General features: G+C 46.8%; 1 protein-coding gene across 3 annotated transcripts in view; it reads right to left on the bottom strand.

The window, feature by feature from the left end:
* RNLS (renalase, FAD dependent amine oxidase) overlaps positions 1 to 22961 on the bottom strand; it is a 627109-nt gene that overhangs the window by 280714 nt on the left and 323434 nt on the right. The window lies entirely within an intron of this gene.

Raw genomic sequence — 22961 nt, 5'->3', positions numbered from 1 at the left:
CAAACGGCAGCGTCTGAAACTGATAGTGACAGTTCTGTACCACAAACCTGAGGTACCCTTGGTGAGAAGGGCAAATTGGGACATGGAGGTAAGCATCCTTGATGTCCAGAGACACCATATAGTCCCCTTCTTCCAGGTTCGCTATCACTGCTCTGAGTGACTCCATCTTGAACATGAACCTTTGTATGTAAGTGTTCAAGGATTTTAGGTTTAAAATTGGTCTCACCGAGCCGTCCGGCTTCGGTACCACAAATAGTGTGGAATAGTACCCCTTTCCCTGTTGTAGGAGGGGTACCTTGATTATCACCTGCTGGGAATACAGCTTGTGAATGGCTTCCAATACCGCCTCCCTGTCGGGGGGAGACGTTGGTAAAGCAGACTTCAGGAACCGGCGAGGGGGAGACGTCTCGAATTCCAATTTGTACCCCTGAGATACTACCTGCAGGATCCAGGGGTCCACTTGCGAGTGAGCCCACTGCGCGCTGAAATTCTTGAGACGGGCCCCCACCTTGCCTGAGTCCGCTTGTAAGGCCCCAGCGTCATGCTGAGGACTTGGCAGAAGCGGGGGAGGGCTTCTGTTCGTGGGAAGAGGCTGTCTGCTGCAGTCTTTTTCCCCTTCCTCTGCCCCGGGGCAGATATGAGTGGCCTTTTGCCCGCTTGCCCTTATGGGGACGAAAGGACTGAGCCTGAAAAGACGGTATCTTTTTCTGCTGAGAGGTGACCTGGGGTAAAAAGGTGGATTTCCCAGCCGTTGCCGTGGCCACCAGGTCTGATAGACCGACCCCAAATAACTCCTCCCCTTTATACGGCAATACTTCCATATGCCGTTTGGAATCCGCATCACCTGACCACTGTCGCGTCCATAACCCTCTTCTGGCAGAAATGGAGATCGCACTTACTCTTGATGCCAGAGTGCAAATATCCCTCTGTGCATCACGCATATATAGAAATGCATCCTTTAAATGCTCTATAGTCAATAATATATTGTCCCTGTCCAGGGTATCAATATTTTCAGTCAGGGAATCCGACCAAGCCACCCCAGCACTGCACATCCAGGCTGAAGCGATTGCTGGTCGCAGTATAATACCAGTATGTGTGTATATACTTTTTAGGATATTTTCCAGCTTCCTATCAGCTGGTTCCTTGAGGGCGGCCGTATCAGGAGACGGTAACGCCACTTGTTTTGATAAGCGTGTGAGCGCCTTATCCACCCTAGGGGGTGTTTCCCAACGCGCCCTAACCTCTGGCGGGAAAGGGTATAATGCCAATAATTTTTTAGAAATTAGCAGTTTTTTATCGGGGGAAACCCACGCTTCATCACACACCTCATTTAATTCATCTGATTCAGGAAAAACTACGGGTAGTTTTTTCACACCCCACATAATACCCTTTTTTGTGGTACTTGTAGTATCAGAAATGTTCAAAACCTCCTTCATTGCCGTGATCATGTAACGTGTGGCCCTACTGGAAAATACGTTTGTTTCCTCACCGTCGACACTGGAGTCAGTGTCCGTGTCAGTGTCTGTATCGACCTGAGGTAACGGGCGTTTTATAGCCCCTGACGGTGTTTGAGACGCCTGTACAGGTATTAACTGATTTGCCGGCTGTCTCATGTCGTCAACAGTCTTTTGTAAAGTGCCGACACTATCACGTAATTCTTTCCATAAGACCATCCAGTCAGGTGTCGACTCCCTAGGGGGTGACATCACTAACACAGGCAATTGCTCCGCCTCCACACCATTTTCCTCCTATACATGTCGACACAACGTACCGACACACAGCACACACACACAGGGAATGCTCTGATAGAGGACAAGACCCCACTAGCCCTTTGGGGAGACAGAGGGAGAGTTTGCCAGCACACACCAGAGCGCTATATATATACAGGGATAACCTTATATAAGTGTTTTTCCCTGATATAGCTGCTGTATATATTTATATGCCAAATTAGTGCCCCCCCTCTCTTGTTTTACCCTGTTTCTGAAGTGCAGGACTGCAGGGGAGAGTCAGGGAGCCTTCCTCCAACGGAGCTGTGAGGAAAAAATGGCGCCAGTGTGCTGAGGAGATAGGCTCCGCCCCCTTCTCGGCGGCCTTTCTCCCGCTTTTTTATGGAAAAATTGGCAGGGGTTAAATGCATCCATATAGCCCAGGAGCTATATGTGATGTATTTTTTGCCAAAAAAAGGTATTTTTATTGCGTCTCAGGGCGCCTCCCCCCCAGCGCCCTGCACCCTCAGTGACCGGAGTGTGAAGTGTGCTGAGAGCAATGGCGCACAGCTGCGGTGCTGTGCGCTACCTTATTGAAGACAGGACGTCTTCTGCCGCCGATTTTCCGGACCTCTTCAGTCTTCTGGCTCTGTAAGGGGGCCGGCGGCGCGGCTCTGGGACCCATCCATGGCTGGGCCTGTGATCGTCCCTCTGGAGCTAATGTCCAGTAGCCTAAGAAGCCCAATCCACTCTGCACGCAGGTGAGTTCGCTTCTTCTCCCCTTAGTCCCTCGGTGCAGTGAGCCTGTTGCCAGCAGGTCTCACTGAAAATAAAAAACCTACTTTAAACTTTTACTCTAAGCAGCTCAGGAGAGCCCCTTAGTATGCACCCTTCTCGTTCGGGCACAAAAATCTAACTGAGGCTTGGAGGAGGGTCATGGGGGGAGGAGCCAGTGCACACCAGGTAGTCTAAAACTTTTACTTTTGTGCCCAGTCTCCTGCGGAGCCGCTATTCCCCATGGTCCTTTCGGAGTCCCCAGCATCCACTAGGACGTTAGAGAAATATAGAAACATAGAATTTGACGGCAGATAAGAACCACTTGGCCCATCTAGTCTGCCCCTTATCCTTTAGGTAATCTCAACCATTTTTGAACCTTAAGTCTTTGTAAGGATATTCATATGCCTATCCCAAGCATGTTTAAATTACTCTACAGCTGGGATGGGGAACCTTCGTCCCTCCAGCTGTTGTTGAACTACACATACCAGCATGCCTTGCTACAGTTTTGCTATTTGGCCATGCTAAAACTGTTGCAGGGCATGCTGGGATATGTAGTTCAACAGCAGCTGGAGGGCTGAAGGTTCCCCATCCCTGTTCTACAGTCTTAACCTCTACCACCTCTCATGGGAGGCTATTCCACTTGTCCACTACCCTTTCTGTGAAGTAATTTTTCCTTACATTTCCTGTGAACCTCCCCCCCTCCAGTCTCAGTGTATGTCCTCGAGTTCTAATACTCCTCTACCATTTGAAGAATGTTTCCCTCCTGAACTTTGTTAAAACCCTTGATATATTTGAAAGTTTCTATCATGTCCCCCCTTTCCCTTCTCTCCTCCAAACTATACATGTTAAGATCTTTTAGCCTAATGGGCCGTACACACTGCGCGATTTTAGTGAAAGATATGAACGAACTCATTCATTAATGAACGAGATACCGTTCATATCTTTCAGTGTGGAGGCACCAGTGATGAACGATGCGAGGCCCCACGCTCATTCATCGCTGGTGCCCCGTCACCTGTGCATGCAGGCCAATATGGACGATCTCGTCCATATTTGCCTGCACTTCTATGGAGCCTGGTGACGGGGGAGTGAAGAAACTTCACTCCCCCCCCGCCGCCGGGTCGCCCGTCGCCGTATCCGCCGTCGGGAAGCTCGGCGGCGGATCGGTATGTGTGTAGGGCCCATTAGTTTTGTGATGGCGGTCATGCACCATTTTAGTTGCCCTTCTTTGTACACTCTCTAATGTATTTATATCCTTCTGGAGATATGGTCTCCAGAACTGGACACAGTATTCCAGATGAGGACGCACCAATGACCTATACAATGGCATTATTACTTCTCTTTTCCTGCTACTGATTCCTCTCCCTATGCAACCAAGCATCTGACTTGGCTTTCTCATTGCTTTGTTGCATCGTTTTCCTGCCTTTAAGTCACTTGAAATAGCGACTCCTAAATCCCTTTCCTCCTCAGTAGTTTCCATTATAGTACCCTTGATACTATATTTAGCTTTTGGGTTTTTGAGTCCCAAGTGCATGATTTAGCATTTTTTAGCATTGAACTGTAGTTGCCACATTCTTGACCATTTCTCAAGCCTACCTAGGTCATCAATCATTTGTTTTATCCCTCCCGGAGTGTATACCATGTTGCAAATCTTGTATCATCTGCAAAAAGCCATACTTTCCCTTCAATACCATTTGCAATGTCACCAACAAAGATATTAAAGAGAACTGGTCCAAGGGCCTAATTCTGAGTTGATCGCAGCATCAAATTTGTTAGCAGTTGGGCAAAACCATGTGCACTGCAGGAGGGGCAGATATAACATGTGCAGAGAGAGTTAGATTTGAATGTGGCGTGTTCAAACTGAAATATAAATTGCAGTGTAAAAATAAATCAGCCAGTATTTACCCTGCACAGAAACAAAATAACTCGCCCAAATCTAACTCTCTCTACAAATGTTATATCTGCCCCCCCCCCCCTGCAGTGCACATGGTTTTGCCCAATTGCTAACAAACTTGCTGCTGCGATCAACTCAGAATTACCCCCCCCCAAGTACAGATCCCTGGGGTACTCCACTAGTAACATTTTCCTGCATAGCTTGCACTCCATTTACTACAGCTGTCTGTTTCCTATCCTGCAACCAGGTTCTTATCCAGTTAACTGTTTTATAATCCACCCCCACGCTTTCAAGTGTATTTAGCAGTTTGCGATGTGGGACAGTGTAAAATGAATTACTAAAGACTAGATATGCTACATCTACAGCTCCCCATTGATCTAATATTTTCATCATAGAGTCAAAAAAGTCAGTAAGATTTGTTTGGCATGATCTCCCACTAGTAAATCCATGCTGTTTTGGATCCTGTAAGTTGTTTAAGATATTCCACAACTGTTTCTTTTAATAGTTTTTCAATTACTTTCCTTACTACTGATGTAAGGCTTACTGGTCTGTAGTTACTTGCTTCTTCCTTGCTTCCACTTTTGTACAGTGGAACTACATTCGCTCTTTTCCAGTCCTCTGGAATGGCACCTGTATTTAGTGACTGGTTAAATAATTCTGTTAATGGTGCCACCAGCACATCTTTTAGCTCTTTTTAGTATCATTGAGTGTGTCCCATCTGGCCCCATTGATTTATCCCCTTTTAGTTTTGAAAGTTCTGTTAGGACCTTCTTCTCTGTAAAAGTAGTTTCATCTACCTGTGTCAGTGAATAATGAATACACCTGTGCACCTGCTAGGTGACCTGGCAAACATGAACTGTTGGGGGTACTTGAGGACCGAGGTTGAGAACCACCACTGTAGCTGACAGGCCAATCACTGAAGAGAGCAGGCCTTAACAGAATTTTCAGGGAAGGGGCAAAATTCAGTTCCCCAACACCGAGGGGAGAAAAAATCCATAACTACCTCAAAGCCACTGATGGCAAAGAACTACCATATCGCCACCATCGATAATAAAACCATTTATCATCAGTTGCCATCCCCAATTGTAAGGCTAACAAGCGCTCCCTCCACTCATGGCTAGACACCCCCTTCCAGCTTATGGCCACCCTATCTCATAGGCGCGTGCAAGCTGTTAGCAAGGGTATTGCGACTAGACCCCCTCATGGTGCATAAGCTAACCTCACCTACTGGTCAGGGACATACAGTGCCCTCTGAGAAATATACTACCCACCTAATCAACCCCTATTACACACATACATTATTCATCTGGCCCAAGCTGTTGTCACTGCTATTGTCTCCTCCTCACTGATGCCGACTGCAAGAGAAGAGGAAGCCTCAATCCAAGATGGCTTTTTTTTTTGGATACAGCTGTTTTCCATTGGCCGTCTTAGATTAAAACAAAAGGCTGGAGCTAGGCGAGATGGGAGAAAACCCTGTCTAATGGTGTGCAGGTGGCGTTGGAAACGGGATCCTGACAGTCAGGATGTCAGTGGTCAGAATAACGACAGCGGCATCCCAACTATCATAATCCTGACACATTTAGGTAAGTAAGAAAACCTTACCCATTACCCTGCCCTTAACCCTCCATACCCGCAGCCTTACCCTAACCCTCTCGCAGCCAAACCCTAATTCTCCCATCCCGCAGCCTAACTCTAGCCCTCCCCTACCGCAGCCTAACCCTAATCCTTCCCCTAGTGCATAACACCCCCCCTCCTTCTGACCACCGGCATTGGGATTCCAGAACTGGTCTTCTGACCACTGGCATCCTGTTCTTTGGGATGCCAAGTACATCCCGTGCGGGTGCACACACCTCTGTCCCCTCCCCCGCTTGCATCCAACTCTCCTACTCGGCGGCAGATGGGCTCCTAGTAGACCGCCTGCATCGCCTTGTGCTAAATCCACCACTCCCGTCTGCTGCCAGCCAACTGCAGTGCCTGAAACCTGGGTACAGGTTGATTCTTCCATAACGAAATACTTTAGACCAGAAGTATTATGGACATGTCAAAGTCAGAAAAATGTCTCAATGCACGTTGCCATATTTGCACCGCACACTGGTCCGCGCTGCGCGTGCGTACGCTCTCCCGTGGATGCGCATACCCGCAATAACGTGCACTCGCAGGCGCGGTATGCGTATTTACGGTAGAGTTTATGTAGTCGTAGCGTGCGACTCATTCGTTACAAATGTTCACAATTAATGTAGTTTATAGATCATGGTCCCTTTGATAGATTCTGAAAGTTTGGTTAAAATACAATGTCCCAGAGCTGAGGAATCCCTCTTTATATCGTACGAAGGGTCTAACAGGAATCATACAGCAGTGTTTGGTACCCATCGGAAGAGTATTTAATTAGCAATATTCCGGTGTTGGTTTGGAGCGTATTAATCGCTCGTGCGAATAGTTATGGACATAAGAAGTTTATGTCCATTTCTATTATTTACACATACTCAGGTATGCGGCGGGAAACCCAGTTTCCCACCCACCTGAGCTGTTGGAAATCGTCACAGCCCACCTGTATGAATCACCCTATGACCTTTTGTTATGATGCAGGGCCGAATTCCTTCGGCCAATGGACAATGGGATTGTAGGACCAGGAGATTGCATTGTGTGTGGGGCATAAATAGGCAGGCCGACCATATCCAGCTCTCACTCTCTCATCAACGGTTATCTGCTGATAGCCGGGAGCTGGATATCGAGGCGCAGGCGATCATACCCTTTGTGCGTAAGTTTCTCTCCGTTATCATTGTCTTTCTGTGAGCCAATTTCTCTCATCTCATCTCTCTCTCTCTCTCTCTCTCTCTCTGTTCTGTTCTCTCATATCTCCCCTAGACTAGGCTAGTATTGTATTGTATTAGATAGTATTGTATTGTATTGCATTTAGGTCAGTGTAGTATTGTCTTTTTGTATTTATTGTTTAGTTCTGTGGTTAGGAAGTCTCTGTTATATTGTAGTGTATCATTTGTACTGTTATCCCCTTTTACAAGTATATTAGAAATAATACAGTTAATAGGCTTTGGAACCTAAACCAGTATCTGTGCATTTTCTATAGTGTTAAGTGTTCACTTGAGCGTCGGTGACGCTCAAGCAGCTTTGTAGTTAGTCAGGTTACACAAGGTTGCACTTACACCCTGTACTCACATTAAGGTATTCAGTGTATTTCATTGGTATAAGGTTTTAACATAAAGGTATAGTGTTGTGAGCGTCTGCATCGCTGGTGACCTCCTCGTGGTCTCGAGCGTAAGCTACGCCATAGCGAATCATTACCCTAGACATAACCAATAACGTGTCCTGTGATCGCTGGGCCGTGAGCGAACGTGACGCTTGAGCGTCTCGCCTACGGCTGAGCGATCGTTACGCAACTAGCGTACCATTACGGTACTTCTTAAGTAAACAGCGTACAGTGTTCTTAGCTTCATAAAGGGTTGTTGTACGACAAAGGAATTTAGCATTGTCAGACATCTCATTCTTCTGAGACTTAAAAAAGCTAAATTTGAGAATCAGACTGCTGTAAGTGCACTATTAAAAAAAAGTTTTATTATGAATTGATTAATGTGTATACCATTGGGGAAAATGTTATTCTGCCAGCAGAGATACACATTGTCAGTACCATGATGGCACATAATACGGGTTGGGTATGGGTTACCCGGCGCTGGGTTACCCGACGCTGGGTATCGCGGCGGTCAGCATACCAACTGCGGGATCCCGTCAACATAATGTCGGCAGCGGGGGGGGGGGGGGAGCACAATGAAGCCCCTTGCAGGTTTTATTCCCACTCTATGGGTGTCGTGGAATTAGTCCCTGCTAGTTGGCATGCCGACTGTCGGAATTTAGAGGGGGGGCGAGATGTAGCCGTCTGTATTGTGGCTGTCCCCTGACCGCCGGTCACAAAACTACATCCCCCTAATACAAGTGATATAACACAATCAGTTCCCCTCAGCAACAATTCTGTTTCAAGATGGATCGGTGAAATGGCCACCAATGTTGAACACCAACTTTGTGACCCAATAAAAAAATAGCGAGTTTCCAAGCAAATTGATGAGCCAACATTAAGAGACAATCAAGTACTGTTATTAGACTACTGTATGTACATTAAATCAATGCTAATGCAGAACAATGAATTACAGAAGAGCTGTTATTTGCTAGAACGCTAGCCACAGACAAAAAAAGGCTTGTCTATGGGGATCATTCCGAGTTGATCGTAGCTGTGCTAATTTTAGCACAGCTACGATCGTAAACTCAGACATGCACAGAGGCGATGCCTTTGTATTTGAGGAGCAACTCCCGGCCAGCGCAGCTCCTGCGGCTAGCCGGGAGTTGCTCGTCGTTCCCGGTGGCCGCAGCGTGAGATGTCACGCAGCCACCGCGGCCCGCCCCCCCAACGGTCCGGCCACGCCTGGGTTGGCCGGACCGCTCCCCCTAAACGGCGGCTTAACGCCACCGTTCAGCCCCCTCCCGCCCAGCGACCGCCTCTGTCTCAGAGGCTATCGCTAGGTAACGAAAGCTGTCATGCGCCGGCGCACTGCGGCGCTGGCGCATGCGCATTGCCGACCCGATCGCTGCACTGCGACAAACTGCAGCGAGCGATCGGGTTGGAATGACCCCCTAACAATTTCCTTAACAAATATTATTGCATGTACAACTGATGAAGCTCCAGCCCTGGTTGACCTACATTGTGATTCCATCATGCATTTGAAACACAGAGTACCATGGGATAAATGTACTATAGCGGCATGGATTGTGCCGCTATAGCACTTTACCGAGGCAAAGCAGGAAGCACTAGCGCCAAGATGTATTATGGAGTCAAGAGGATTGAAAATTACCCCCTCCGACGATCCCTACCAGACCCCCTCAGCACATCAGCCTAGTGCTGATGTGTTGTGTCTCACCCCCGGCTGGCTCCAGTGGCCTTGCGCAAGATCTTACAACCATAGCGAGATCTCGCATGCAGCCTGGAGCCCAGCAGCCACTATCGAAAGCAATATCTTCAGCTGTTGGAATAGTCAGTGACACTGACTATTCATACATTGCCCCGCACAACGGCGCTCTATCTGATACCACTTCTCCCCTGTATAGCCACATAATGCATCTACCCCCATGTGTCAGTATGGGGTTAACATACCACCGCACGGGATCCCGGCGATCACAATGCCGGCGCTGGGATCCCGCACAGCAGTACAATGCTGGCACCGGAATGCCAGCACCACAGGCAAGCACAGCGAACCACCATGCCCGCACGGGGCTTACTATCGCTCACCACTCTGTCGGCATCCTGCTGGTCGGGATGATGGCATTGGTATGATGACGGTCGGCATCCCGTCCATCGGTAACTCATACCGATCCCCATGTGTCATAGGGTATTTGGTTGATAGATCTACAGTGTAAAGATACTCAATAGGCAACAGGTTCAAAAGGTCGAGATAACATTGGTCAACACAATTTTTTTTCAAAATTTTCCTCATTTGCAATACACATGGAGTAAGAACGGGAATAGTAACCTGTGCGAGCGCCGCGAGCCCACGAGGGTACAAGTTTGCACTAATTTGGCTAATATGGGGAAATATTTAAAAAAAACAACTTGTATCAACGTTTTTTGTTCCTTTCATGTCAACTTTTAGACCCTGTCGACCTTTGTACCTGTTGACCTTTTCTACTGTCTACCTTTTGACTTTGTCGACCATTTGGGGTCAACCTTTTCACTGTAGATCTAATGAAGCACACTTCTCATAGCTGTTCACTGCTTTCTACTTTACATCACCAGCACTTGCATTCTGCAAAGTATCTTAATGACCGGTTGCACGAAACTCACCAGTGTTGTTAATTATATTAATGCTTCCCCACTGAATGATCACTTGTTCAAATTATTGTGTCAAGACAATGAGGAATAATTTGAACATCTACTTTTGCACACAGAAGCACAGTGGCTTTTTACAGGTTATTGTTCTCAGCATTTCAATAACTCTAGTAAATATACCCCAATGACTTATTAATAAAGTGCAGGTTTTTAGAAGCAGAGATGGTGCCCATAGCAATCAATCAGATTCTATATATTATCTTCTAGAAGGTGCTATATAACTTATAAGTACAATTTGATTGGTTGCTATGGGCAACATCTCCACTTCTAAAAAGTCACACTTTAGTAAATATACTTCAAAGAGTTCCTTCAGCCTTTTGATTCCACCCTGAGCAATGAAACTGCATTAAGCCAGCCAGATGTAGCCTCTCTCACATCGCTGACAAATTGAATGAAGTTACTAACAAATTACAAGGTGAGAAAAAATAATTTTATGAAGGCCAAAGGAATAATTACTGCATTCATCTCCAAGCTGGACCAGCTAAAGAATAATCTTATTTTTTAGTCATCAAGATCTTTATCGAATCCTTCTGTGGTGTTCTTAAATTGCACCATGTGGCACCAATGTGTGTACTGTGAAATTGTTAATAACTGTGCACTTAGTTCTTCAAAGAGTTGTAACCACCAAGATTAACATGGAGCTTCATTGACAGGACTTTGTGCTTTAGTGGTTGGTTGGCTAGCTACAACTGGAACAGCTGGTCAGCCTGAAGCTCTTAAATATATGAATCGTCTTTCATTTTAGAAGGAAAACACTCTGCACTTTTATCATCCAACTCCTTTGTGGAACAAGGTCGGTAGCTATTTTAAAGTCTACTTAACTTCAGACAATGGATTTAGCATAAAGCAAAATAGATATTTTTTAGTTCATAGAATTCCACCAAATAGGAAAATATTTAGTTTTCATTGAAGCTGGGTGCGAAGATGAAGGGCCCTGTAGCCTGCCGCACACTCTGTATGGTTGTGGTTCTGGTATATCCTATAAACAGAGGGCACACGTCACAGAGCCTAAACATACCTAGCAACTGTTCCAATTCTGACGGGTCTGTACCTTTGGCAAATTCTGGGAGGCAAGTCAGTGCAAAATGTCGGTGCTGTATACCTGTGGCAATGTAATGGAGTTTAGTAACAGCTGGGGGAGGATGGGGGTGGACTTAACACTACAGAAGTGCTAAACATGAACACCAAGGGCATAATCATTCCAATTGTAATGAAGACACATAATTTCCATTATGGGACCCTGTCCTCTTTGCAGTAGTGTGGCCATGTTCTGCTTTGGCCGATCACAATATTGGGAGATATACCCAAACAGTAAACATGCTTTGAAAATCAAAGCAGGGGCCACAGAAGGACGAACCATATCCCCACACACTCCACACCACCCTCCAATGTTTCAATGGGGTCCGCACCTCTGATTGGAACTCGTCTTTTACTGGTGCTAATATTCTCCTATAGGCCCATGTATGTGTGCAGTACATTATCACATAAATTTTAATTCTACAGGATATAATAAATGGAGATGTAAATGACAAGATTTAATCAGCAGGCTCCCTAAGCATTATACTATGGTTTTCTCCTTTTGTGCAATATGAAAAACTTAGACTACAGTCTTTCAGATACAACAGTTCTGTGATAACTGGTAATGCACTGGGAAACATCTGGTATCAAACACAGGTAAACTGTGACAAAGTACTGCATGATCATCCAAAGACCTTTACACTGCAGCAATAGTAGACAGGAGATTTCAGAGTTTAATTTCAAATAGTAATTACTGTATCTTACATTGTCTTTTAGGAAAGGGGCCACCTTGTCTGATATAATAGAGTACCAGACCTCACCAACGTAATGTACTGTAGGCCCTTATTCAGAGATGGACACAGATTGCTGCAAACGCAGCCAGATCTGCGTCCATCTCCTCACATGCTGGGAGCTACCCAGCACAGGGGAAGGCCGCCCCGTATGTGTAGTGCCGTCTCTCGGATTCAGCGAATTAAGGTTGACCTCTGGCAGCGCTGTTAGGTGGCACGCCGCCATTTTTTTAATTTGTGAGACTGCGTATGATGTTACGCAGCCTCCCCAAAAACGCACCCGGGACGCCACTGTTTGGCCTGCCACGCACACCCAATGCTGCGTCGCCATCCCATGAATGCCCGCCAATGTCACACCCCGGCCGCATCCCGCCGCAATGTGTAAGGTCAAGCAGGTGCGATGTGGCCGCTGTGCATGCAATATTTGGCCAAAGCAGCCGCTTAGGGCCCAGCAGGTTCCAGGGGGCCTGCAACAGGGCTGAATCTTTACAGGAGCCATTGTTATACTGACACCGATGTCCGGAACTGGACAGTGACTGCAGTGAAGAAACAGAATAAACTACACCTCCCTTAAGCATCTGCTCACGGGAGCTACTGACAGCAAGGGCTGTCGGGGGCTGTAGTTTATTTTGTGTTTGCTTACTCAGAATCCGTTTATTACCAAGTATATCAGTACATAATACACAAGGAATCTATTTCCGATAACCACAGCTCCCAGACAGTATACAGTATGTAGTACAGGGTGCAGTCCCAGCCCGGACAGACTAGGGGCTCGCCTCTACAGTTGCAGATGAGGGTGACCATCGCTCGCTCTCGCAGTACACTTTGTGGAGTGCCTGAAGGATTCTCCCTGGTTTCAGTAGGTCTGGGATTTTCCTATAATATTGTATCTATGAGAGGGTGGATGAGAAACTCTGAGGGTGCCTGCCTAGCAAAGTCTGTGATCACACAGAGCAGTGCATTCTGCACCTTGTAGAGCAAAATCAGCCAACCAGCCTTCTTCAGTGCACCGTGACAATGCATGCTGTGGCTGTGCCAGGAGGCTGACATAATGAGAAAGTGTAATCATTAGCAAGAGATAACGGGCTATGGGACTATGCTATAATTAGGCAGGCAGAGCGTAAGCTCTGTTGGCAAGTCACCTCAGTGTCCCAAGCACTTTTGATCGACCCTGTCACTGTTGTTGGTTGTCACCCTTAATAACTAATTTTGGAATATGTATATTTTAAACAGATGAAGTTGGAAAAGTCTTTTGACATAACAGGTAAACACCCAATCAAATGTTGCAGTGAAAAAAAAACAACTGCTAGTGCAGGACATTGGTACATAGGGGGATATTCAGGTTTGTCAGCAAACTAAAAAAGTTCGCAGATGGGCAAAACCATGTGCACTGCAGGTGGGGCAGATGTAACATGTGCGGAGAGAGTTAGATTTGTGTGGGTTATATTGTTTCTGTGCAGTGTAAATACTGTCTGCTTAATTTCTACACTGCAATTTAGATTTCAGCTTAAACACACCCCACCCAAATCTAACTCTCTCTGCACATGTTATATCTGGGATCCGGTCTGAAGATCGACAGTGTCTAGGTCGACAATGTTTAGGTCGACCACTATAGGTCGACAGTCACTAGGTCGACATGGATGGAAGGTCGACAGGGTTTCTAGGTCGACGGGTCTAAAGGTCGACATGAGTTTTTCAATTTTTTTTTCTTTTTTTGAATTTTTTCATACTTAACGATCCACGTGGACTACGATTGGAACGGTAAAGTGTGCCGAGCGAAGCGGTAGCGGAGCGAAGGCACCATGCCCGAAGCATGGCGAGCGAAGCGGTGCACTAATTTGGGATCCCGGTCACTCTACGAAGAAAACGACACCAAAAAAAAAAAAAAAATCTTCATGTCGACCTTTAGACCTGTCGACCTAGCACATGTCGACCTAGAAACCCTGTCGACCTTCCATCCATGTCGACCTAGTGACTGTCGACCTATAGTGGTCGACCCAAACATTGTCGACCTAGACACTGTCGATTTGATGAACCACACCCGTTATATCTGCCCCACCTGCAGTGCAACATGGTTCTGCCGAACTGCTAACTTTTTTGGTTTGCTAAGAAACCTGAATAAGGCCCTTAATTGTGGAACCACTCTAGAGGCTGAAAACCCAAATATTGTTGTCAGGCATATTACTCTAAAGTGCAACTGTAGGAGTTTGACTTTACTAAAATTTCTATTTCCTATCAGTGCTGGCAAAATAGGTACATTATGCCATAAGGGTCCATTTACACAAGATTTATGTAATTCCACTTTAGATGACAATGGGACCGATCAGTCAATTATTTGGTGATCGTTGCTTTTATCGTGTTGTGTGTAGCCATGCTGAATTTGCAGCATCCAAGGGCACTACTGTGTGGCATCATTTGAATTGGGGATACTGTTGTGTGGTCACGCCCCTTCCCTACAAGACCAGCCCCTTTGGGAATTTGGCATACACTGACTGACTGGGAGTGGTGATGGGAGATTTGGAAGACACTGAATGATGGGGTGGTGTGGGGGAAATTTGGCATATACCGACTGACTGGGAGTGTTGGTGAGAGATTTGGCATGTACTGACTGACTGGGAGTGGTGGTGGGAGATTTGACATTCACTGACTGACTGGATGTGTGTGTGTGGCGGCGGGGGCGGGGGGGGGGGCGGAGATTTGGCATACACTGACTGTGAAGGGAGGTTGTTTGAGAAGGGGGTCCCCAAATCGGTGTCTTGCATAATCTGCCTCTGACTGTAGGTATGTATTTCTCAGTGGGAATATAATTTTGGCATATCACCAGTAGTTATATGGGTGAAGGCATGATTGGGAGAACATTCCCTACGAGCCAACGAGTCACCAGAAATGTTTACAAATCTTGTTACTAACGTGCTACATTTCTTTAACAATTTGTCAAATTTCTTATAGGATGTTGGTACAACTACTGCTTAGGGCAGCAGTGTTTGGCTTCAAAGCTTTTTGCATGGTGTAGAATTCTAATATAGACTGATAAATCAGAACTACAGAAAGAAAGCATTGCCAAACTGCCTGCCAAAGGCTACATAACATAAAAAATAATTATACATGTGGACCATCAATCAGCTGTAAGAAGATATTAAAGCAACTTCTACATGAAGGGAATAAAACTTTAACACATTACAAACCTCTCATTCTCAGAGTAAAAGTATGGGAGGTGGGAATGTGTCTGTAGTTATTTATGTATTTACTTTTGGTAGTCTCGCAAGATGAAAACTCAAACTTGAAGAGCTTTAATGTATTGTGGAGCTGTTTCACTTTAGTGCAGAGGTTTCCAAACTTTTTTGACTCACGGTGCCCTACAGTGTCAGAATTGTTTTCACAGCACTCCACAGGCCAAACTTTTCTTATTGAGAAATTCAGAAAAAAATATTAAATTAAAAAGAATTATGTTAATATGTCATCTTTAGGGTCAGTTATGTGGTGAAGGAAATTATTTGCATCTGTTTGTCCATATAGTTTATGTTTGGAAGCCACAAATACTGGTTTTGCCTATTACATTGACAATAAAAATTTTGAGTTGGTCCTAGACCACCAACCTGAGAATTGAGACAAGAGATGAGAGCATAAGCCTGCCACTGTACAAGTCATTGGTACAGCCACATCTTGAGTATTGTGTATTGTTCTAGGCACCACACTATAAAAGAGACCTATCAGAACTTGAAAAGGTTCAGAGACGAGCGACCAAATGGCAGTCAGGCTACCTCTGGAGAGCACATGGAGGGCTGTGCGGCCCCCCAAAGAAATGCTACCCAACACCATTACTGACCCACTGCCAAACCGGTCATGCTGGAGGATGTTGCAGGCAGCAGAACGTTCTCCTTGGCGGCTCCAGACTCTGTCACGTTTGTCACATGTGCTCAGTGAGAACCTGCTTTCATCTGTGAAGAGCAAAGGGCGCAAGTGGCGAATTTGCCAATCTTGGTGTTCTCTGGCAAATGCCAAACGTCCTGCGTGGTGTTGGGCTGTAAGCACAACCCCCACCTGTGGACGTCGGGCCCTCATACCACCCTCATGGAGTCTGTTTCTGATCGTTTGAGTAGACACATGCACATTTGTGGCTTGCTGAAGGTCATTTTGCAGGGCTCTGGCAGTGCTCCTCCTGGTCCTCCTTGCACAAAGGCGGAGGTAGCGGTCCTGCTGCTGGGTTGTTGCCCTCCTACGGCCTCCTCCACGTCTCCTGATGTACTGGCCTGTCTCCTGGTAGTGCCTCCATGCTCTGGACACTACGCTGACAGACACAGCAAACCTTCTTGCCACAGCTCACATTGATGTGCCATCCTGGATGAGCTGCACTACCTGAGTCACTTGTGTGGGTTGTAGACTCCATCTCATGCTAACACTAAAGTGAAAGCACCGCCAGCTTTCAAAAGTGACCAAAACATCAGCCAGAAAGCATAGGAGCTGAGAAGTGGTCTGTGGTCACCACCTACAGAACAACTCCTTTATTGGGGGTGTCTTGCTAATTGCCTATAATTTCCACCTGTTGTCTATTCCATTTGCACAACAGCATATGAAATTGATTGTCAATCAGTGTTGCTTCCTAAGTGGACAGTTTGATTTCACAGAAGTGTGATTGACTTGGAGTTACATTGTGTTTGAGCAGTGTATATAAAGGGGCAATATGCGGAGTTATCAGGTGATTTGTTTATTAAGAGACCTGTACACAAAATGCATGGACACCCGCTAAGGCTTGAGGAGAGGAAATTTCGTACTGAGCGCAGGAAGGGATTCCTCACTGTAAGGGCAATACGAATATGGAATTCACTGCCAGAAAAGGTTGTAATGGCAGACACAGTCAATGTGTTTAAAAAATGGGTTAGATAAATTTCTAAGGGAAAAAGATATACAAGGATATACGAGTATGTAGCCTTTAACCAGAATAGAATAGGGAATCTAAGACAATTCAGGTTGAACTCGATGGACTGCTGGTCTTTTTTCAATCTCACCAAGTATGTTACTACGTTAGGATGATGAGAACAGGGGTAATAACAGTGGAAATGAGCAGCCATGAAACTGACTAGAGTATATGCTTAAACATAGAAAAACAATAGTACAAGAGAACAATTAAATATAATCTCTCGTTTTGTAAACAAAATGGCAAGTGTGGTTTTTTTTTTTTTTTAAGAGGAAGCTTGGGATAACCTTAGTGTTAACCTGTTAGGAAGTGTACGTGGCATAAGAAGAATAGTTATTCTCCTTCATATAGTCAGCAATATGTGAGAAAAAGAAGAATACAGTGTATGGACACACGCCCCTGAAAATAAGATTTTAAACCTACCGGTAAATCTATTTCTCCTAGTCCGTAGAGGATGCTGGGGACTCCATAAGGACCATTGGGTATAGACGGGCTCCGCAGGAGATAGGGCACCTAAAAAGAACTTTGACTATGGGTGTGCACTGGCTCCTCCCTCTATGCCCCTCCTCCAGACCTCAGTTAGAGAACTGTGCCCAGAGGAGATGGACAATACAAGGCAGGATTTAGCAATCCAAGGGCAAGATTCATAACAGCCCACACCAATCATACCATGTAACCTGGAACATACATAACCAGTTAACAGTATGAACAAACTACAGTAACGGTCCAAGACCGATGTCAACTGTAACATAACCCTTATGTAAGCAACAACTATATAAAAGTCTTGCAGAGTTTCCGCACTGGGACGGGCGCCCAGCATCCTCTACGGACTAGGAGAAATAGATTTACCGGTAAGTTTAGAATCTTCTTTTCTCTTACGTCCTAGAGGATGCTGGGGACCCCGTAAGGACCATGGGGTTTATACCAAAGCATCCAATCGGGCGGGAGAGTGCGTATGACTCTGTAGCACCGACTGAGCAAACGCTAGGTCCTCATCAGCCAGGGTATCAAACTTGTAGAATTTAGCAAAAGTGTTTGACCCCGACCAAGTCGCCGCTCGGCAAAGTTGTAAAGCCGAGACGCCTCGGGCAGCCGCCCAAGAAGAGCCCACCTTCCTAGTGGAATGGGCCTTAACCGAATTTGGTACCGGCAATCCAGCCGTAGGGTGAGCCTGCTGAATCGTATTACAGATCCAGCGAGCAATAGTCTGCTTCTAAGCAGTAGCGCCAATCTTATTGGCAACATACAGGATAAACAGAGCCTCTGTTTTCCTAATTCTAGCCGTCCTGGCTACATAAATTTTTAAGGCCCTGACTACGTCCAGGGATCTGGAATCCTCCAGGTCACTTGTAGCCACAGGCAACACAATAGGTTGATTCATATGGAACGAAGAAACCACTTTAGGCAAAAATTGCGGACGTGTCCTCAATTCAGCTCGATCCACATGAAAAATCAAGTAGGGGCTCTTGTGTGACAAAGCCGCCAATTCTGACACTCGCCTTGCTGATGCTAAGGCCAACAACATGACCACCTTCCAGGTAAGAAATTTCAACTCAACCTTGTTAAGCGGTTCAAACCAGTGTGATTTTAGGAACTGCAACACCACGTTCAGGTCCCATGGTGCCACTGGAGGCACAAAAGGGGGCTGGATGTGCAGCACTCCCTTTACAAACGTCTGGACTTCTGGAAGAGAAGCCAATTCCTTCTGAAAGAAAATCGTGAGGGCCGAAATCTGTACCTTAACAGAGCCTAATTTCAGGCCCATATGCACTCCTGTCTGTAGGAAGTGGAGAAGACGACCCAGATGAAAATCTTCCGTAGGTGCATTCTTGGTCTCACACCAAGACACATACTTTCGCCAGATACGGTGATAATGTTTTATCGTCACCTCCTTCCTAGCCTTTATTAACGTAGGGATGACCTCTTCCGGAATCCCCTTTTTCGCTAGGATTCGGCGTTCAACCGCTATGCCGTCAAACGTAACCACGGTAAGTCTTGAAATACACAGGGCCCCTGCTGCAACAGGTCTTCCCTCAGAGGAAGAGGCCAGGGATCTCCTGTGAGCATCTCTTGTAGATCCGAGTACCAGGCCCTTCGAGGCCAGTCTGGGACAACGAGTATCGTTCATACTCTTCTTCGTCTTATGATCCTCAACACTTTTGTGATGAGAGAAAGAGGAGGAAACACGTAGACCGATTTGAACACCCACGGTGTTACCAGAGCGTCCACTGCTATTGCCTGAGGGTCCCGAGACCTGGCGCAGTACCTCTGAAGTTTTTTGTTGAGGCGTGACGCCATCATGTCTATTTGAGGAGTTCCCCAAAGACGTGTTACGTCTGCAAAGACTTCTTGATGAAGTCCCCACTCTCTTGGATGGAGTTCGTGTCTGCTGAGGAAGTCTGCTTCCCAGTTGTCCACTCCCGGAATGAAGACAGCTGACAGAGCGCTTACATGATTTTCCGCCCAGCCAAGGATCCTTGTGGCTTCCACCATCGCGACTCTGCTTTTTGTCCCGCCTTGGCGGTTCACATGAGCCACTGCTGTGACATTGTCTGATTGAATCAGAACCGGTAGGTTTCGAAGAAAACTCTCCGCTTGTCGAAGGCCGTTGTAAATGGCCCTGAGTTCCAACACATTGATGTGTAGACAGGACTCCTGGTCTGACCAAAGACCCTGAAAATGTTTTCCCTGTGTGACCGCTCCCCATCCTCGGAGGCTCGCGTCCGTGGTAACCAGGATCCAATCCTGAATTCCGAACCTGCGACCCTCCAGGAGGTGAGCACTTTGCAACCACCACAGGAGGGACACTTTGGTCCCTGGGGACAGAGTTATTTTCCGATGTAAGTGCAGATGGGACCCGGACCACTTGTCCAGAAGGTCCCATTGAAAAGTCCTTGCATGGAACCTGCCGAAGGGAATGGCCTCGTAGGCCGCCACCATTTTCCCCAGAACTCGAGTGCATTGGTGAACTGACACCCTTTTCGGTTTTAGCAGGTCTCTGACCATGTTCTGTATGTCTTGGGCTTTCTCTATTGGGAGGAAGACCTTCATTTGTTCCGTATACAGTATCATACCTAGGAACGGTAGTCGAGTTGTCGGAATCAACTGTGACTTCGGTAGATTTAGAATCCAACCGTGTTGCTGGAGCACTCCCAACGAGAGCGCCACACTGTTCGCAAATTTCTCCCTTGATCTCGCTTTTATCAGGAGATCGTCCAAGTATGGGATAATTGTGACTCCATGCTTGCGCAGGACCCCCATCATTTCCGCCATTATCTTGGTGAAAATCCTCGGGGCCATGGAGAATCCAAACGGCAACGTCTGAAATTGGTAATGACAATCCTGTACAGCGAATCTCAGGTATTCCTGATGGGGGGCATATATGGGGACATGAAGGTACGCATCCTTTATGTCCAGAGACACCATAAACTCCCCCTCCTCCATGTTGGCTATTATCGCTCTGAGAGATTCCATTTTGAATTTGAATCTTCTTATGTACAGGTTTAGGGATTTCAGATTCAAAATAGGTCTGACCGAACCGTCCGGTTTCGGGACCACAAATAGGGTTGAATAGTAACCTCTTCCCTGCTGGTGCAGGGGAACCTTGATTATCACTTGCTGTATACACAGCGTTTGAATTGCAGCAAACACCACATCCCTTTCCGATGTGGAAGCTGGTAGGGCCGATTTGAAAAATCGGCGCGGGGGCACCTCCTCGAATTCCAATTTGTAACCCTGGGAAACTATTTCCAACACCCAGGGATTCGGGTCCGAACTGACCCAGGCCTGACTGAAAAGTCGAAGACGTGCCCCCACCAGTGCGGACTCCCTCAGGGGAGCCCCAGCGTCATGCTGTGGGTTTTGAGCAGCCGGGGAGGACTTTGGTTCCTGGGCACCTGCCGAAGCAGGTGCTCTCTTGCCTCTGCCCTTACCTCTGGCGAGGAAAGAGGATCCCCGACCTCTTTTGGACTTGTGCGACCGAAAGGACTGCATCTGATAGGGTGTTACTTTCTTTTGCTGTTGGGGTATATAAGGTAAAAAATTTGATTCACCTGCTGTGGCTGTGGAAACCAGGTCCGTCAGCCCATCCCCAAACAATACATCACCCTTGTAGGGTAGTACTTCCATATGTTTCTTGGAATCCGCATCACCCGTCCATTGACGAGTCCATAAGGATCTTCTCGCTGAGACAGACATGGCATTGGCCCTAGAAGCTAGCAATCCAATGTCCCTTTGAGCATCCCTCATAAATAAGACTGCGTCTTTAATATGGGCTAGAGTTAGGAATATAGTATCCTTATCCATATTATCAAATTGATCTGTCAGCTCATCTGTCCAAGCTGCAATTGCGCTACACACCCATGCCGACGCAATTGTCGGTCTTAGCACAGCACCCGTATGAGAATAAATACACTTTAAGGTAGTTTCTTGCCTGCGATCTGCAGGGTCCTTAAGGGCTGCTGTGTCAGGAGACGGTAGCGCCACTTTCTTGGACAAGCGCGTCAGGGCCTTGTCCACAGTGGGGGGTGATTCCCAAATCTCCCTGTCCTGCTTAGGGAAAGGGTATGCCATATAAATTCTTTTGGGGATCTGCGGTCTCTTATCCGGAGTCTCCCAAGCTTTTCCAAATAATTCATTTAATTCATGAGATGTGGAAAAGTTAATAATCTGTTTCTTTTCCTTAAACATGTGTACCCTTGTGTCGGGGACAGAGGGTTCATCCACAATATGCAACACATCCCTTATTGCCACAATCATACACTGAATGGTTTTAGTCACCCTAGGGTGCAATTTTACTTCGTCATAGTCGACACTGGAATCAGAATCCATGTCGGTAGTAGTGTCTTGTGTTAAGGGACGCTTTTGAGACCCCGACGGGCCCTGTGAGTCGGTCCAATCTGAGGATTGACCCCCTGATGTCCCCCCTAAATCAGCCTTATCAAGCTTTTTATGTAAAGATGCCACACTTGCATTCAACATATGCCACATGTCCATCCAATCTGGAGTCGGCACAACCGACGGGGACACATCACTCATTTGCTCCACCTCCTCCTTGGAAAAGCCTTCCGCTTCAGACATGTCGACACCACGTACCGACACCCCCCACACACAGGGATTAACCTATAAGGGGACAAAACCCCAACCAGGCCCTTAGGAGAGACAGAGAGAGAGTATGCCAGCACACACCCAGCGCTTAATAACACTGGAAAAATATGACCAGATAGTGCTTTTATATATAGAAAATGGCGCTGGTTAGTGCTGGGGATCAAGCTCCGCCCACCCGACGGCGGGCTTCGGTCCCGGTGATTTTTTTTATAGAAAATGGCGGGGGATCGTAGAATTACTACCCAGCAGCCTAATCTACCTTGTCAGTGCCCAAATGTGAGGTTTATTGCTGAACAGGGCGCCCCCCCCTGCGCCCTGCACCCTTCAGTGCTGCTCTGTGTGTGTGAATGGGAGCAATGGCGCGCAGCTTACCGCTGCGCGCCTTACCTCATGAAGATCTGATGTCTTCTGCCGCCTATGATGTCTTCTGCCTTCTCATACTCACCCGGCTTCTATCTTCGGCATCTGTGAGGAGGACGGCGGCGCGGCTCCGGGACGAACCCCAGGTGAGACCTGTGTTCCGACTCCCTCTGGAGCTAATGGTGTCCAGTAGCCTTAGAAACAGAGCCCAACTTGACAAGCCAGCTCTGCTTCTCTCTCCTCGGTCCCACGATGCAGGGAGCCTGTTGCCAACAGGACTCCCTGAAAATAAAAAACCTAACAAAATTATTTTTCCACCGAAAACTCTGGAGAGCTCTCTGCAGTGCACCCATTCTCCTCTGGGCACAAGATCTAACTGAGGTCTGGAGGAGGGGCATAGAGGGAGGAGCCAGTGCACACTCATAGTCAAAGTTCTTTTTAGGTGCCCTATCTCCTGCGGAGCCCGTCTATACCCCATGGTCCTTACGGAGTCCCCAGCATCCTCTAGGAC

The sequence above is a fragment of the Pseudophryne corroboree genome, chromosome 3 (genome assembly GCF_028390025.1).
Source record: "Pseudophryne corroboree isolate aPseCor3 chromosome 3, aPseCor3.hap2, whole genome shotgun sequence".
In the NCBI taxonomy this organism is placed as follows: domain Eukaryota; kingdom Metazoa; phylum Chordata; class Amphibia; order Anura; family Myobatrachidae; genus Pseudophryne; species Pseudophryne corroboree.
This window is presented reverse-complemented; position numbering and strand designations above follow the sequence as displayed.